The sequence below is a fragment of the Haliaeetus albicilla genome, chromosome 5, assembly GCF_947461875.1.
Source record: "Haliaeetus albicilla chromosome 5, bHalAlb1.1, whole genome shotgun sequence".
NCBI lineage: Eukaryota > Metazoa > Chordata > Aves > Accipitriformes > Accipitridae > Haliaeetus > Haliaeetus albicilla.
The window spans coordinates 33,288,962-33,301,765 of NC_091487.1; the positions used below are offsets into that span (position 1 = coordinate 33,288,962).

General features: G+C 44.1%; 1 protein-coding gene across 3 annotated transcripts in view; it reads left to right on the forward strand.

The window, feature by feature from the left end:
• The first annotated feature begins 795 nt into the window (after nucleotides 1-795).
• Nucleotides 796-12,804, forward strand: part of STXBP6 (syntaxin binding protein 6) — a 119,017-nt gene continuing 107,008 nt past the window's right edge. The window contains exon 1 of one of the 3 annotated variants that reach the window (XM_069784071.1): nucleotides 796-985. The gene's annotated coding sequence lies outside the window, so the exon portion shown is untranslated. The remainder of the gene's footprint in view (nucleotides 986-12,804) is intronic. The other 2 variants (XR_011324760.1, XM_069784067.1) reach the window with 2 other exon arrangements.

Below are 12,804 nucleotides of genomic sequence, written 5' to 3' on the forward strand. Positions count from 1 at the left end.
CAGCAGTTCCAGCAGCGTGGCGCAAAGCCGGACATCTGCCCAGCGCCCCGAGTAGAAAGTGCCCGAGCAGAACCTGCTGCCCGCCTCACCCCCGGAGCGCGGATTAACAGCCCTCTGTCACGATTTACTTGAAGCCTGACGCTTTGGCAGAACGTGACGCCTTCGGGGAGGCTCAGGGCGGGCTGACGCGCCCGGCCCCGCACCTGCCGGCCCCGCACCTGCTGGCCCCGCACCTGCCGGCCCCGCACCTGCCGGCCCCGGCTGTCCCGCGGAACCTTCGGGCCCTCTGGAAGAGCCAGACCCGGCTCCCACGCGGCGGGCTTTCCGTGACAGGGCGTGAACGCGTCTCTGCTTTCCTCGGCACGTTGAGCGCGGCAAGGCTCACGCCGGAGCCCGAACGACGCTTCGTAAATTCATCGGGAGGTTTGCCCGCCTGAACTCTTTCCACCCGGGCGCTCCCGCCCGCCCAGCGCCCGCTCCCGGCGGCGCGGCGGAATCCGGCCCCCCCCCCCCTTGCCCCGGCCGCCGCCGCCGCCGCCGTGCGCTCTCGCCGTGCGGAGCAGCCGCCGGTCCGGCTGCGCGGCGGCCCCGCGGGCGCGGAAGCGGCGGCCGGCCCGCCGTCAGCAGCGTTTGGGGTCTCTCTGTTCCCTCCCCTCCAGCCACCCCACACAGCCGTCCCAACGCGCTGATTTCCTCCTGCCTCCCAAACCAGCTTCCTGCCCTGGCTGCTGCCACCGCTCCGCTTCGCCCCGCCGCCGGTTCGCGGGCGGCCCGGGACGGCGGCGGCGGCGGGGGCGGGGGGCGGCCCGCGGGCGGCCCCGATTGGCGCAGCCGGCGCACGTGGGGCCGCCCTCACGCCTCGGCGCTGGCAGCGCGGCGGCCGCCGCCGCGGGGCACGGCACAGAACGGCACGGCACCCCGCGCGGGTCCCCGCCGCTGCGGTGAGGTGAGGAGAGGAGCCGAGGCGAGGCGAGCCGGCGGGGAGGTAGGTGTGGCGGGCGGCAGCCCCCGTGCTGCGGGTCGCGGTCGCCGTGGGGCGGGCGGGCTGTACCCACCGGCTCCCTCGGTGGCGGAGCCGCGCCCGCCCCGTTGGGGCCGCCGGCTGCCGCGGCGGCCGCGGGAGGAGCGCTCTGAGGAAGCGGGGCGGCGAGTTCGCGATTGACTCCACAGTGGCGTCCCCCGCCTCGACCTCGACCCCGGCGCCGGGAGCGCCCTGGCCGCCCCGGGGGGTGCCGGGCCGAGGCGGCCGGGTCTGCGCTCTCGAGGGGAGGCGGCCGTTCCCGGGCCGCGCGGCGGGGCGGCGGCGGCGGCGGCGGCCGGAGCCCGCCGAGCTCCGCGGGCGCGGAGCGCCGTCCGCCGGGAGGCTGCGCTGAGGCGAGCGGTGCGTCTGGCAGCGGAGCCCTCCTTCCCCCGCCGTCGGAGCGGGGCGGCCGTGCGGGTCCCGGCCCTGCAGCCCCCCCCCCCCCCCGTAGCGGGAGGCTTCGCTCTGGCACCGGCCCCAGAGCCTGGGCGCCGGCGGGAGCCGCTGGTGCAGCCCGGCGGTGGTCGTTGCCCCGTCGTTCCTCCTGGGGAGGCCCTCCGGGTGGTGAGGAGCAGCGGAAAACGGGCCAGCAAACGTTAAGCGGATCTGGTGGTCTCCTTCCCACGCAATGTTTTAGGAGTAACCTTGGCGGTCTGGTGAAACAGCCACCGCTGCCTTCCCTGCCTTCTGTTTGAACTGGGTTTGCTAATGGGAAAGTAAAACTTACAACATCTGTCTTCTTTATCCTCTCGTGTTGCAGCGATGCTGCTGAAGTCTGAAGTTCAAACCGAGGAGTTTATGTCTTAGGAATTGCATCACTTTGCAAATCCCTCTATCTTTAAATATAAGCAGTCTTTTAGGATGTGTTCAGCTTGGCTGTTTTCCTTTTGTGAGTCAGAACTAGTGTTACTGCTTTTCATTGCTTGAACAGGCTCCACAGACCCATGATGCCTCTCTTAAGAGTTTTAAGAGTTGTTGCTCATGTGATGGGGATCATCTGGCATCCCTCTGTACTTAACGTTGCTGAGGCAGACAGGACCTTTTCCTTTTCTGTCCTGAAATGCTGGAACATGGCAATGTGGTAACTTGATTCTCTTTTGATTATGATATCCGATCAAAGCTGCGGCATCTAACTGTAGAGGAGGCCTCTGACCTGCGGTCTATTTTTTAAGAGAGGAATAAGCAGAGGGCAGGGAAGTTGTACGTTGCTGGTGATGCGTTGAGTTAGCAAGTCACAGGTTTCTCTTCCACATCTGTAGCTTCCAAGCACCCTTTAACTCCTGAATTTTTCTGTAAGTGTAGTTAGCTATTTTAATGGGGCTTTAAAAACTCCAAACATGGTGTTTTTTGAAGTAATGAATACGAAAGAAATACTTGTGGTAGTTTATGGGTGTGAACAATCATAATGGTGAGTTGGGATTTTTTTCCCCCACCCTCTGTGAAATATAATTTTACAGTTTCTTGCCCCTAGGAAGAATGATCCCCTGTGGGGTTGATGGTAGTCTGCTTGATAAATTACTTGAAAAAGGTCTCTTTCAGTTAAGTGGTTTAGGGCCTTTCTGCCTGGGAGAATACGGTTATGGTGTAGTCGTGCCACACTAATTTCCCTTGTCCGTACTCTTGATTTTCTTTAAGAATATGCCTTAAAAGTTGGACGGCACCTTTAAAGATGCACTGAGATAAATCAATGAAAATAAAAAATACCATGACATTTCTAGAGTGGAGTGAAAGTACTGTTTTGGAAGTTAGCCCAGTCACCATTTTGTGATAGCTTCTCCAGGTGTAGGAATTTCCAGGTGGAAAAAGGTCTGTGAAGAATTGTGCAATGGAAAGTAAGGGGTGTTTTACCCCTGAGTAAGAGTGTTTGCTGTGGTGATGGAAGCTGCTGTTAACTTGCTTATGTTGATTTCGCATTTCCATTTCATTTATCTTCAAGTTTCTGAGTGTCCCTCTATACATGGTCTGAATCTGAACATCTGAAGTCAGGGAAGTGTGATGATGACACAATGACGTGTGCTACAGAAGGCCCAAAGAGAAATATTCTGTGTTTTTTTCTTCTAGGTCTATATTCAGATCACCTCACTTTTGTGTGCATGTGGGATTTTTAGATGGAGAGGATAATATAAAAATAAGCTATTTATAAAATCCTCAGTATGAAGGGTTTTGTTTTTTTTTTTCCCCGCCTAGTTGAATATTTTTTCATTATGCTAGTCCAGGCTACTTACACTGGAAGTTCACTTCTTAAATAAGATGAATTAATCAATAGATACTTCTTGTGTTTGTACTGTTGTTAGTAGATTAAAGGGTACATTTTGGAGAACTTAAAAATACCTTTTTTTAAAAAAATGCAGTTTTTAAAATGGTATGGGATAAGATGACTTCTGTTTTATTATGAATAAAATCTGTGAAATGCTGACTCTGGAAAATAGTAGCTGTTGGTCTGTTTTGGGGGGACGTATGCTGTCTAAATGATAGTGCATTTGTTCTCTTTCTTCCTTTGTAACTTAATGTTCCTTTCCAGTGTACAGCTGGTAAGTTAACATTGCCAAGGTTGTACAAAGTGTTTTAATCACAGTTTTGGAAGGCTGTGTTTGGATAATGTGATGGTAAGGCAAATTGTTTCCTCCTGTTTTTAACCAAACAGGAGTGCTATAGCTAATGTGTGTACAGAGACAAATCAAGTCCTTCACGAGAACACTCAATTTGCTTAGTCCTTGATTGGCAGTCTCTAGTGATGTTGGGGATTTGAAAAATGGATGAACTAAAAAGCCTTGGCATTAATTTGTATTGTAGCCAGATATGCCAGTGAATTCATTAATACACTTTTGCATACGACTGCAGCAGGCAGTGCTGTGTTAACTGTATAGAAGCGTGTTTAAATTTAGGCTGTTGGTTTGACTGTTCTTCAGAGTCAGGATGCACACACTAGTGTAAATCTAGTAACAGTGCTAATAAACATCACCTGTTGCTTCTTGTGTAGCATTCCTTGGTTATACAAATCTTTAATAGGGAACAGCTAAACCTGTTTTTTATGTATCCCAGAGAAATTTCTCAAACTTGGAGAAAAGGAGAGCAAAATACTAACAACAATTCAAACCAAGAAGTATGTTAACAGGAGACAGGACTATTGGTTTTCCTGCCCAAATGATGTCATTGAACATTTAGACTGTGATGTGAAGGGGGGAACTCTGGTTTTAGAGGGGGTGGGGGGAAGGACATTGCCTCTTACTGCCTTTTTTTTTTTTTCCTCCCCTCCTCTGAGTAAGCTGCTATCACAGAAATGAATGATGGTTTCTCAGGAAGCAAATGCGTTTCTGAGGCTATATACAGCAGAAATAAAGTCGTGAAATGTACTCACTGGGTAATTGAGGGGACAAAAGAGACCAGACCATTTTACAAAATCATTGTATTCAAACTCTTTCAAAACTTCCAGTACCCTCCCTCCATCCTGAAAAATCTTTTTCTGGTAGTCCCTTTTCTTTCTCCAGTATGCATTTGCTGGAGGCCCACCTGACTTTTTGGCATGTGTTGTTCGTTGTGACACTCTGGAGCTCATAGTTGAACATTAAAGTGCGTTTTTTTCCATCTTAAGCTTAGGCAGACATCCTCTGCACCTGAGGTCTTCGACACAGACAATGCCGTGGGGCTTCTTTGTCATAAGTATAAAAGATACTAATTCCTTTGCAAATGGGATTGTGTGACTGTAGGTTAGCTCAAGAATATCATGTGTTCCTTCTTTCCCTTTCATAATTTTTCTTTGGTAGATAGTGTTGGGAAAGGATTCCTGGCTGCGCTGGAGCGCTGCAGGTCTGGGAGCAGTTTGGACTGTAATGTTTCTGGAAGGGTGGGCTCTGTGCTTTACAAGATAGCACTTATATTGGATTTCGATGCTTGGAAGACCTAGGTTTATATATGTGTGTGTTTAATGTTGTGAGCTTCTGACTTTTAGTGTAGATTACAGTTAGTGCAATGACAGTAGCCCCAAAGGAAAAAATCTAGACATTTCTGACCTGTAACATTTTGATTTCCTTAATAAAACAGGAGCATTTATGAGCATTTAAGATTGCTCAGTGGTGCAGAATTCTTACCAGTGGTTATGAACATGAGTTATTGTCCTGGTTTCAGCTGGGATGTAGTTAACTGTCTTCCTAGTAGCTGGTACAGTGCTATGTTTTGAGTTCAGTATGTGAAGAATGTTGATAACACTGATGTTTTCAGTTGTTGCTCAGTAGTGTTTAGACTATAGTCAAGGATTTTTCAGCTTCTCATGCCCAGCCAGGGCACCTGACCCAAACTGGCCAACAGTGTATTCCATACCATGTGACGTCCCATCTAGTTTAGGAACTGGGAAGGGGGGGGCAGGGTTTTTTTTCGCTGCTCGGGGACTGGCTGGGTGTCGGTCGGCGGGTGGTGAGCAATTGCCCTGCGCATCATTTGTACATTTCAATCCTTTTATTACTACTGTTGTCATTTTACTAGTGTTATCATTATCATTATTAGTCTCTTCTTTTCTGTTCTATTAAATCGTTCTTATCTCAACCCAGAAGTTTTACTTCTTTTCCTGATTTTCTCCCCCATCCCACTGGATGGGGGGGGAGTGAGTGAGCGGCTGCGTGGTGCTTAGTTGCTGGCTGGGGTTAAACCACGACAGTTATTAAAACTTTTACTGTCATGAGCTGATACGGATTAAAGTCCAGCACTAAAAGCTAAACTTTTTCTTTCTTGCCCTTTAAACTTTGTTCTAGTCTTGCTGTAGACAGGAGAGCAGTGCCAGCTCCAAGAGCCTTTTTGGGAGTGGTGGAGGTTTTTTTGTTTTGTTTTACTTCCCTGCCTTGACTATCTTGTGTGGTAAACTTCAGATGCTTTCCCTTCATTATCTTTTCTTAGAGATTGCATGTGATTTTTATCTGTGAAGTTTCCAAGTAGCGTAAAACTCATGTGGTGTAATTACAGCCAGATGTGTAATAATGGGGGAAACCACCAAATTATATGTATCTGTATAAAACACTTCAGATGAAGAGACTTTGCAAAACAGCTTTCTGGGTAGGTTCAGTTTGTCTTGTCTCTGTGTGAACTAGTTGAGTTAAACCTGTATCAGTAATAAATAATAAACTTGTTTTGAATTAGGTTTCAGTATAAGAAGTTAACCTACTCCAGCTAAACTGAACCAAAATAAACCTGGTTAAATCATGAATAAAGTTGTGCTGCTGTGGAAGCAATTCCTTTTGCTTGAAGCATCACCATAGGGTAAAATTGGAAATGTAACTTTTACAAAATTTGTACTTGCCCACAATTTATCTGCAAAAAAGAGCTTATAAATACTTAAAATTTCTTCTTGGTAGCTGTGCTGGCCAACAAGTTTGTTGTTTATACCTTTTGGGTGTGGGTCTCCTTTTCATAGGCAATTCTGTGCTATGCATGCAGGTTGTTTTAGAAAACACTCTTGTATCTTACAATTACTGGTTCACAGAACCAAACCATTAATTCCCTAAGTTTGCCTACAATTTTTTCAGCATTGTTGAAGTGCAAAATTGGAAAGTGTTTAACTTCTATTTCTACCTTTCCACTTGCTAGTATATTTTGGAGGAGGGGAAGAACAAACACTTGGCCATATGCAATCCACACTTGGAAACTCCCTCTTGGTAATTAATAGAAGTTCTAGGATGTTCATAAGCTTACTCTTGAATTGTTTGCCTTTGTGGGCCATGATCTGAGCATAACAACTGTCTCTCTTCATTGAAAGAGACACAATGTTCAGGTCATCCTCTTTGATCATATTCTTTCTTTCTATATATGATTAATTATTGACAGATGAGTGTTACTCAGAGTGAGTTCCTGTTAGTTCATTTATTTTCTTGAGCTTGTATGGCAGGTTCCTGACACTGTAATAAAAAGTGTCCGAATGTTCTGATATGCCCAGAGGTTAGTGACAAGTCTGTTAGCACCTTTGTGACTTCAATAATATAAACATTCCAGTTAGTTTTGTGGGGTGGGAGTTTGTCCACTGTAGGTTAACAGTCAACTCTACCTTCTAACAGCACATGCTTTGTTATTCTGTAGGACTCTGTATTGGGGCCTTAGTCTTTCAGGCAGCATGCACCGGAGAAGGGATTGATGCTCAGAGGAGATGTGCTCCACTTGTGCCTGGCAATGCAAAGGGACTTCTTACTGGCTTCCTGGTGGCCATCAGTTCCTTGCTGATAGGCAGCCACTGCAGATGGGCTCTGCACCTGTGGCCTTTGCCACTTTTCTTAACTGAATGCATGTTATGAGGTTCAGAGAGACAAAAAAAGTGCCTGATGTCTTTGTACTGTGCAAGACCAACAGAATAACTTGTATTCAGCTGCCTGTAGTCTCTTAAGGACAGATTTAAAGGAAGGTGTTGAAACTCAGAATTTACAACTTAGTTTTGTCATTTTAAAATCTATACGTACACCAAAGTGATTGCCTGAACAAAACAATCTGACTTTAAAATACAAAACGTGAGAAGATCACAGAATCACAGAACAGCTGAGCTTGGATGGAACCTCTGGAGGTCCCCTTTTTCAGTTCTCACACACCTTCTCTTCAGGAGAAAAGCTGTGTTAAGATTAGCTTTTTTGTTTGTTTTGGGAGATGTAGAAAGGAAATAGCTGCTTGTAAATGTAGATGCTCACTAGTTGAGAGGGAGTATCAAACATAGCAGGCTTTGTTTTGTTCTTTGCCCTTTGTTTTATAAGCAGACAGCTGAGTGAGGTCAGGCATTCACAGGTGGAATGGAGTTCTTGGTTACTAGACCTGAAATTTTCCTAACGGATGTTTTTCTGAGCCATCTTAAATTGTTCCCAAACTATTTATTTGTGTCTTGATCAGTACAGAAGTTCAGTTTCAGTATAAACACACTTTCAGTATGTTGTTTGGGGAAGGATTATTCTTGGCTGGTTTTAGTAAAACTCCAACTTGACAGAATTGAAATCATGTGACAATTGTTCATTTAAATTTTGAAAACATCGGTTTTACTGTAGCCTGTATGTATTTGCAGCTGTTCGGAAGTGACTGTCAGAGGAGCAAAGAATGGTTCAACAGCATGTGAAGTGCTGGATACTTCCCACATCGCTGGTAATGTAGTATGTTCTGTATTTGAAAAATGTAACCAAGACTGAATAGTTACATGTTTTTAATAATTTTTCTGGATGACAAACTAGTTTGGCTGTGTTACAGTAGCAGACTGAGGTTGCTTTAAGGTATGGTATTCAGATCACTTTCAGTTTACCAGGGCCTGAAATACGCATACAGAAATCCATGATTGAAGTGTGGTTTTTGAAGATTCTGACTTAATTTAACTCCTATGGAAATGAAAGAAAAGTCTGTAGTTGACTTCATTGGGACTTGAAGAGAACAGCTAGGCATGCTTTTTCCCGTGGAGTTGCTTTACTTTTCTACCTCCTATGTATTTAGGTAGGTTTCAGACATTCCTTTATTATGTAACTATGGGACTAGGTGACATACGTTTCTCAGATGCTAAGACTATAGTTATGGTATGTAGTCTATTCTTGAAATACCCAAATCTAAGATTAAGGATTTTTCTTGTGGTGATTGGTTGTATCTTACAAAGCTGTTAATTAACCTGCAGTTAGACACAAATTGCATTTGTGGTTCAGTCTGGGCTTAAAACTAGAGTCTTTTATGTCAGGCCTTGCCTTGACTCTTGTGAGCTGATGCTGTCTGCTTCAGGGACCTGATTGTCCCCTGACCTGAGGTGTCCACATTTCCTGTCAGTCAGTGGAAAGAGTTTGAAGCCCTGAGGGCATGAATCAGAGCATTGTAGTGTTTCACAAAATAGTAATGGCATTACTTCAGTAAGCAGTATTAAAAAGCATGAACAGAAATAGCTTTTATGTGAGTCGGGAATAAGGCAATACAATTTTGTGACTGTACCACGTTAGGTGATTCTAGCTATGTCTGTCGGGTTACGTCCCATTTACACATCTTGGCACACCACCGTCCCTGCATGACCCAACTTACCAAGGTAATACTGAATTGTGGAAGGTTCTTGTCCTCAGCCCAGGGGATCAGTTGCATGGGTGTGGCTCTTGAGAAAGCTTTGTGAAGGTAAGAGAATTCATTGATCTGTGAAATTTCTCAGGACGAAGTTGGGACCTGTAACTTACTTTTAATGCCTTAATGGGATCTCAAATATGACATTTAACATCTTAAAATAAAACCTGGGTGTCTGAGATGATATTTTAACTCAAAGCCCTTATATAACAGAAGATTAATATGCCAGCCCTTAAAGGGTTAAGAATCCAAAATGCCTATAACTTGATTCAGGAATCTAGTAGATGTGAGCTATGTATAGGACACCTTCAGATCCTCAGACAAATTACATAAAAGACAACCAGTTTCAGGTTCTGGTCAGTTGCTAGACAATGTTTCATTTCAGGGGACAAGAAGTGTGCAGTTAAAATATTTTAGACTGGTAGCTTTTAAATTTTTTTTCTTTAAAAATCATGCGTCTTAACCTCCTAAAAAGAAAACTTCAAAGATAATGTCTGTCAGCTAAGAAGTGTCTTGATTCTGTTTACTTTTTTCCATAAAAGAAAAAATGTGTATGTATGTGTATATATATATTATACATAATATGTATATACACATACATATTGGACTTTGTCATGTCAAATAAAACTGCTTTTTTTTGGTGGTTATTGTGAAAGAGACAGTGCTATGTTTTGGTGTGGGAGAATAAGTGCCTATGATGGACCTTGTAAACTCCTTTTTCATGGTTCCAGATGCCTGCGTGTCCAATCCTACTTCTAGGTACTTGTGTATAAATCTTCTAATTCATTCTTCTTATAGAAATGACTGCTTATGCATGAGAGTTTGCAGGTCTGGGCTGAGGTAAGGCTTGATCCTGTTGTCCTTAGAGTGCAGTAACAGTGCTGCTGCATTGCTCTTAGGGGGATGGTAAGAACATGTTTGCAACTCTGCTTCCTCTTCCCTGCCACTAGTTTATTGTTTTTCTGGATGTTTGGGTAAATAAAACTGGGAATTCTCCAGTAGTATTGGACACTTGTTTATTTCATATTTGTCCCCTATGGAAGCTTGTGAAGCAGTGTATAGTCAAGATGCTGAAATAGCTTGTGATTAGGTGCTTGTTTCAAACAGTAATAGCTGATGTCTTTGAATTACTTATCTGAAACCTTGGAGTTACTTTAAATATTGGCTCATTTTTGTTTGTGAAAGTAGTCTTGTTATTCATTCAAAAGCTAACTGTGTATGGTTTGGTATTTGTTCTTCGTATTCCATTTAGTTACCGGGAAAAGTGCAGGAATGAGTTGTCTTTGCTGGTAACCCAGATACTGCTTTGATGGCTAAGTGAAGCTTCCTTACAGCCCCCTCTCAGAGAAGTGATTGGGCTGAGGACCGCAGCTGTGCAACCCTGAAGCACCGACCTGGTGTTCAGCAGCACCTACCACCTGAGGTCCCACAAATGCTTGTCAGATGCTGAGCTCTCCCGTACGTCCGTGAGCTGGGTGTGGTGAACCCTCACTTGCTGCTGAAGTAAATGGCCTGAAGTGAATTGTTGAAGGTCATGTTATACTTCAGTGGTAAAACTGTGATAATAATGCATCTTTCTATTTTTATGGATTGCCAGTGTGTCAGACTTCATTTTTATCTTTTAAGCAATTCCGTAAAAGACTTGAAATCAACTCAGTATGCATTTGAAGTCCCTTGGTATTTGAATTTGTGGATTTATGTCATGGATAATCTTGCCCAATTGGTAACACAAACTTCTTCTCCTTTCCAGTTTATAACAAACCAGTTACTTAGGTTTTTAGAGTAAAATAGGCAATGATGTCTATGAACTATTACATTTTCTGCCTCTTTCTTTGTGCATCAGTTGTGTCTTGCTCTGTAGTCTGACATAGTTTGTGCATGTACCCTGTCTCTGCACCAGAAGGAAATGAAATTTCACAGGTGGAGCAATAAAAGCCACCCATGTGAAGGTGTAGTGTCTGGGTGTTTCGTAGGGACCCGGTTTGGTAGCCAGAGTTACAGGAGTGCATTTGCTCACTTCCTGCTGGTGACAAAGCAGTAAATCCAGGGTTAGTTTTCTGTATGTTATCTCCACTGTGTGGATTTATTTCATGTTCTTACAACATAGGCTTGTCTGAACTTTACGACATGCCCAGCTTTGATGTAAGGGCTCATGTTCATTTTTGCCTTATCGTTTCAACATCCCCTACCTTCCAAAAGGGTGGTATGAGAGAGAGGTGACATTTTATGTCTGTTACGGCTTTGAAAGGGAACCTTGTTCTTCTGAAAGGGGGGTAAATACATAATTTTGCTGGCAGTAGGAGAAAAATCTGTTATATTTCATTCAGTGAGCTACTCTGGGGAGGGGGGTAGTAGGGATCAGAAAAGTGGAACCCAAACTGTGACATAATGTATTATAATAAGCTATTCTGAATAAACTCTTCTGAAAATGGGAAAGAGATATTATAGGATTTCCAGAAAGTGCAGCAGTCCCCCTATAAACATGTCTGAGACAAGAAGAAGTGAGACTTCAGTGCCAGTGAAACAGAGGTGCAATGAGTAGCCTTCTTAATGTTGAGGTGTGGAAGCTGTTGGAGCTGTTTATCTGATTAATGAACCAGTAGCACTGGTTCAGCTGTCCTCCTTGGATAAGGATTATTCCCATGACCTGGTCTCAGCTGTGTGTTACTCTGTCTAATCTCACTCTATATTTTCTGCCTTTGTAATTTTGTCTGTTCTTTCAGCATTTCTCATAATTTCTTATCTTGTCGTCCTTTGTATGTGTCTTTAATCATCAGGTTGCTCTCTTTCAAACCTTATTTAGCAGTCCCCTGGGATTTCTTAAGGGACTTAATAGGTGTGTATTTCCTGTCATGCCTCACCTTAAACATTAACTTCTGCGCCTTTGGACAAAAAATTTTGGCCAGAGATTGATTTCCTCCATTGACAGGTTAGTTCTCCCCTTTCCTCATTTTCTTGTTTCTTTATCTAAATAATCAGACTTTTCCAGCTTAATTTGAAAACAAGGTATCTTCTGGGGAGAGTAAGATGTGATGTTTCCTTTCTAGCTTCCATTTCTCTCTACTTTCCATTTTTCTTCCCTTTCACAAAGTTTCCTCTATGGTTCTTGTGAGAATTGCATACTTTAAATGAAACAATGAAGTTACTGATGATAAGGGATAAAAGGTAAGTGTTCTGTAAATGCCACTGCAGTATGTTCTGGGTCTTTCCGGATGATGTTATTACACTCTGACAGGATGTGAAATATTTCACACACATTGAGTAAATAATAGCTGTTAGGAATAAACGCTTATAAATTAGCAGAGCTGGATAACTTGTTCCAGAAAATCCTAAAATGAAAAGCTGGAAAAAGTGTGCATAGAATAAGGGGTTGAATGGAGGGAGGAGGGCCCTGGAATTATATTAGATGGGTAACTAAATGTTTGCTCTTTATGGTACAGTGGAGCAAAAGAAGCCAATGCCACACCAGTGCTGAATGGTCACTAAAAATAAGAAAAAGACAAATTTGAGGTGGTGGGTGGTTGTTTGCTTCAAAGTAGGGTGCTGTCAAGTCTAATATATATATTTTAATACTGTGCAGAATATTCTCTGTGTAATGAAGCTTAAAACTGGAGCAACGTACATTCAAAGGCAAGAGAAATAGATCTGTTATCTTTTAATCTTTCATGGAAATGAGTAATTGATTTCAGCGTAGGTTTATCTGTATAACAAAGTACAGGACATTGAAGGGCTACTTCTTCTGGTTG